Source organism: Budorcas taxicolor, chromosome 8 (assembly GCF_023091745.1).
Source record: "Budorcas taxicolor isolate Tak-1 chromosome 8, Takin1.1, whole genome shotgun sequence".
Taxonomy (NCBI): Eukaryota; Metazoa; Chordata; class Mammalia; order Artiodactyla; family Bovidae; genus Budorcas; species Budorcas taxicolor.
Window position 1 is genome coordinate 11,017,317 of NC_068917.1, and position 6,000 is coordinate 11,023,316.

Sequence of the window (6,000 nt, forward strand, 5' to 3'; positions counted from 1 at the left end):
AGTCTTCTCTAACACCACACTTCAAAAACATCCTTTCTTCAGTCCTCAGCTTTCTTTATAGTCCAACTCTCACATCCACACACGACTACTGGAAAAACCATAGCTTTAACTAGATGGACCTTTGTTGGCAAAATAATATCTCTGACTTTTAAAATGCTGTCTAAGCTGGTCATAACTTTTCTTCCAAGGAGCAAGCGTCTTTTAATTTCATGGTTGCAATCACCATCTGCAGTGATTTTGGAGCTCAAAATAATAAAGTCTGTCACTGTTTCCACTGCTTCCCCATCTATTTTCCATGAAGTGATGGGACCAGATGCCATGATCTTAGTTTTCTGTGTTGAGCGTTGAGCTTTAAGCCAACTTTTTCACTCTCCTCTTTCACTTTCATCAAGAGGCTCTTTAGTTCTTCTTTACTTTCTGCCATAAAGGGTGGTGTCATCTGCATATCTGAGGTTATTGATATTTCTCCCGGCAATGTTGATTCCAAATTGTGATTCATCCAGCCTGACATTTCTCATGATGTACTCCGCATATAGATGGGGAAACAGTGGAAACAGTGTCAGACTTTATTTTCTGGGGCTCCAAAATCACTGCAGATGGTGACTGCAGCCATGAAATTAAAAGACACTTACTCCTTGGAAGAAAGGTTATGACCAACCTAGATAGCATGTTGAAAAGCAGAGACATTACTTTGTCAACAAAGGTCCATCTAGTCAAGGCTATGGTTTTTCCAGTGGTCATGTATGGATGTGAGAGTTGGACTGTGAAGAAAGCTGAGCGCTGAAGAATTGAGGCTTTTGAACTGTGGTGTTGGAGAAGACTCTTGAGAGTCCCTTGGACTGCAAGGAGATCCAACCAGTCCATTCTGAAGGAGATCAGCCCTGGGATTTCTTTGGAAGGAATGATGCTAAAGCTGAAACTCCAGTACTTTGGCCACCTCATGCGAAGAGTTGACTCATTGGAAAAGACTCTGATGCTGGGAGGGATTGAGGGTAGGAGGAGAAGGGGACGACAGAGGATGAGATGGCTGGATGGCATCACTGACTCGATGGACGTGAATCTGAGTGAACTCCGGGAGTTGGTGATGGACAGGGAGGCCTGGCGTGGTGCGATTCATGGGGTCGCAAAGAGTCGGACACGACTGAGCGACTGAACTAAACTGACCGACTCTGCATATAAGTTAAATAAGCAGGGTGACAATATACAGCCTTGATGTACCCTTTTCCTGATTTGGAAGCAGTCTGCTGTTCCATGTCCAGTTCTAACTGTTGCTTCCTGACCTTATTAGAAATGCACATTTGAGGCTGCCTCTCAGATTTGCTGAGTCAGAACCACTGCGTTGGGGCTCTTGCGAGAACTGTGGTTTCACAAGCTCTCTAGATGATGATGATATGTGCTAAAGTTGAGAAGCACTGATCTGGGGCAGCTTCTCACTTTGCTGCAGATTAGAATCAGGGGGGAGTGATTGAAATAAATCAGTTACATTGTTGTGCGGAGGGGGAGGGGCGCAGGATGTCCAGGCAGGAGTATTTTTTAAAGCTTCTTGAGTAATCCCCACGTGCTGTCAAGGTGATAACCTCGGGTATACCCTAGAGGTATACCTCCCAGTGTGGCCCCTGGAGAAGTCGGCCCCTAGCCAGGCCTACTGAATCTCAGTCTGCATTTGTAAGGGGCTTTCCGAGTAGTTTTTATGCATGTGAGGGTTTTGGAAAAAACATCTGTAAGGCCTCCTCCAACATTAAGAATCTATGATTTTGTGAAGTAGGTCTTTCTGTTTTACAGACTCTTAAAAGGCCCCATTTCTTCACCCTTTCCTCTTTGACATGATCTTCATTATGGGTCTTTAGTGCACTTGAATTTTGAAATTTTAATTAGATTTTGGCCTCTCAAGAGACCTAGGAGATTATCAAGGCCACTGTGCTTGTCTGTCAGAGGTGCTGCTGCTACTGCCACTAAGTCACTTCACTCGTGTCCAACACTGTGCGACCCCATGGACTGCAGCCTACCAGGCTCCTCCATCCATGAGATTTTCCAAGCAAGAGTACTGGAGTGGGGTGCCATCGCCTTCTCCATGTCAGAGGTGCAGCCCCACCTAAACCGGTAAAGAAATTCCCAAGAGACCAGGGGGACCCTAAAAACTGACTCAGCCACTGGGTCACTGCCCTTTCTAATACACCGAATCATATCATGAGGAGTTACTTTTGGTTTTCCGCAAACGGTGTGGCGAGGTTGGAGACAATACTGAGCTTGCTTTGAGGGGGCTGGAGACAGGGATGTTTCAGAGTGGAGCAGCCCACTGAAGATGCTGCCAGTTTGGGAGGGGAAAGTGAGGAAGCGTACATTCAACCTTTGCTCCTGAGGACAGGGCAAGAAGAAAGGGTGATTCCCAGGGGACTGAAAGGTGAGTGGTTTCTGGGGTGGGTGAAAAATGTTGTCTGCCATATTAGTCAATGAAAGATGTTGCAGTCACCAAGGCAGGTGCCCGGACTGTTCACCCTAAGGGGACCCAAGATGGCGAAAAGCAGGATGCTGGCCCCAGATAGCTGAGGTGCAAATCAAAGGAATGATTTCAATGAACCCAGACTCTCAGATCTTCCCATACTTAGAATAGCACTAAATTCTTTAATTTGATGTTTGGCTTTTTTTTTTTTTTTATCCAAATAAACAGTAGTCTTTTGATGTTCTGACTACTGAACTTCTGTATACCCTGGCTTCTTTCTCCCGTACCTCTTTGGAGCAGCCCCTCTGAGCAATCCCAGGCTGCCTTCTGGGCTTAAGTCCTCAAAAATTCGCCAAATAAAACATGATTCTCAACTCTTAGGCTGTGCATTTATTTTAGTCTACAGTTCTGATGACTAAGAAGGGACCCAAACAGACTTCTCTCCTTTGCCTGAACTTGATGAGGACCTGGAGCTTGGTGCCAGCAGAGGCCTCTTGGGCCCATCCACCTCTTCAGAGACTCCAGAGGCATCTGGGTGAGTGTCTCTTGGTTCTTGAATCCCTTGTTATTGGCTGATGATCCTAAGTTTTATTCAGTGGTATTTAAATTCTCTGGAGGAATCAGTTACCCTTGAAACTTAGATTCAAGAAGAGGTACCTGGGTTGTCCTCAGAGAAAGACGCTGGGAAGATTTCTGCTCAGCTTAGACACCGAGAAGCTCATCCTCAGTTGAGAGACTGGGACGACTGTGCTCAACTGGAAGTCACTGGGCAGGGCTGGGCCGGGGAATGAAGTGGAAGACTGGCATCATTTGTCCTTGAATTGGTAGTTGGAATAGTTTGAATAGACTTTGTTGAAATAAAAGTGATCTCAACAAACCAACCCTGGTATGGGAAACAAAGCTTTCAAAAGGAAAAGGAACGGTAGGTTCAGTTCAGTTCAGTCGCTCAGTCGTGTCCGACTCTTTGCAACCCCATGAACCGCAGCTCGCCAGGCCTCCCTGTCCATCGCCAAGTCCCTGAGTTCACTCAGACTCATGTCCATTGAGTCGGTGATACCATCCAACCATCTCATCCTCTGTCATGCCCTTCTCCTCCTGCCCTCGATCTTTCCCAACATCAGGGTCTTTTCCAATGAGTCAGTTCTTCGCATCAGGTGGCCAAAGTATTGGAGTTTCAGCTTCAGCATCAGTCCTTCCAATGAATATTCAGGACTGATCTCCTTTAGCATGGACTGGTTGGATCTCCTTGCGGTCCAAGGGACTCTCAGGAGCCTTCTCCAACACCACAGTTCAAAAGCATCCATTCTCTGGCGCTCAGCTTTCTTTATAGCCCAACTCTCACATCCACACATAGAGTATCCAATCATAGAGTAGTCATCTATTATTGGGAATCCCTTTTGGGATTATCTGAGTTTTTCCCTCCACTCATTTTAGAAAATAGTAAACTGATGAAGTAAAGGGTTCAAGGTCATAACTAAGATTAAAACTGCATTCCTTTCCCTCCTTATCCAGTACTCTTTCTCTTGTACTATTTGTCATATATCAAAATTTTGTACTGATATGAGTGTTGGTGTGATACTTTCATTTATTAAAACGAGTAAGATGAAAGGGCAATAGTGAAACCATGTCAGAACTTCATTCATCAGTGTTGTGACTTTGCTGAATTAGGTAACAGTTTCTAAATACTGGAAAAATGATTCCTTAATTTTTTTTGTGTGTGCTATTTATGGTGTAATGACTCAGACACGCATTCTCTTATTAAGAATAAGACTCTTATTAAGTCTGATTCTCTTATTAACACAATCTCTGTCAACATCCTAACCAGAAATTGGCACACTTTTTCTGTGAAGGGCAAGAGAGTAATATGTTAGGCATGATGGGTCTCAGATAGTCTGTGTCACGTTTTCTTCATCTGTTTCTATAACCCTTTTAAAATGTAACAACTCTTGATCTGCAGCATTGGCCCATTTCCATGGTGTAAGTATTTAAGCCACGACTGATCTCAGCCTACCAGCATGGTGTCCCGCTGCATTTGGGTTTGGCGAGAGATGTACTGTGCCACACGGCAGTATTTCCTTAGGTAATATCTCCACCGTAAAGGTAAGACTACAGTGACTAATCTCAAGAGCACACAGAGTAAAATAAAACATAGTAAAGTACACAGGAAGTGGTGGGTTTGGTCATTAACTACCTTTGTGATTTCATTTATTTAAATGTTAAGTTCATGTAATTTGATTTTTAATAATGCCTGTATTTAAGAAGCAGCTGACAAAATTCCTGGAAAGTTAACAGTCAGCTTCAGCCCTGGTAAGTTGGTTCAGACTGGCTTCAGCAATGGCAGCTGATGATGTTATTCCAAGGGAGGCTTCTAGCAGATGGGTTCATGCCATCATTGCTCTGTATTATAATACTCAAAATGGATTAGAGTTCTGAAATGTCAAGGTAGGATAGGTTTCATGTCTTTTCTGCTTTTTTTTTCAAAAAAATTTAAATTGAAAGGAATTTCCAGTGTTAGAAAAATACTTTGTTGAACGGCTTCCTGGAGTTCTGAGAAAGGGCATGTTACTCTGGATCTTGAACTTAAACATAGACGAGAGCTTTCTCATATTGCTCTAATGACTACATAGTGATTCTATTTTGAGGTTTATTTTAAAACAAATCTGAACAGCCTGGTTACACAATCAGCCACTTGGTGTGGTAAAGATTAATTATATGAATCATGGCATTTTTTTTTAAACTTGTGGTCAAATATGTAAGCCATAAAATTAATCATTTTAAGCATTTTAAATGTACTTATAAAATATATTCTCGCTGTTGTGCAAACATTGCCACCATCTGTCTCCAGAAGTTTATTGTCCCAAACTGAGACTCTGTACCCATTAAATAGTAAGTTCTCATCACGCCCCCCCAACACCCTGGCAACTATCATTCAACAACTTTCCGTCTCTCTGAATTTTGACCACTTTAGGTGTCTGCTATAAGTGGAATCATACATTATTTGTCCTTTTGTGACTTACTTCACTTAGCATGTTTTTAAGGTTTATCTGTGTGTGGCACGTCAGAATTTCTTTCCTTTTTTTAAGAATCAGTAATATTCCATTATATGTGTCTGTCATATTTTATTTATCCATTTATTGATGGAAATTATGGTTGTTTCCACCTTTTAGCTCTTGTGAATAATGCTGTACTGTGAGAAGCCCCAAGTTTAGTTAGAAAAATCCACCCATGAACATGGATACTGTATGGCACCAGACAAAAATTCACTTATTGAAAGAATGTATATGGATATTTTTAGCTTAGTGAGAGTCAGTTAGATATTCTAGTAAGGCTTGGTTTGCAAACACTGTGGCATTCTTCCATGTTTGAAAATGGAGCTATTTATCTTTTTTGTAAGATTTAAATACAATATGATCAATATTATAATGGCAGTCTATGAGCTTCCCCAGTGGCTCAGCGATAAATAATCCACCTGCCAATGCACGAGACACAGACATCTGTTCGGTCCCTGGGTCAGGGAGATCCCCTGAAGAAGGAAATGGTAACCCACTTCAGTATTCCTG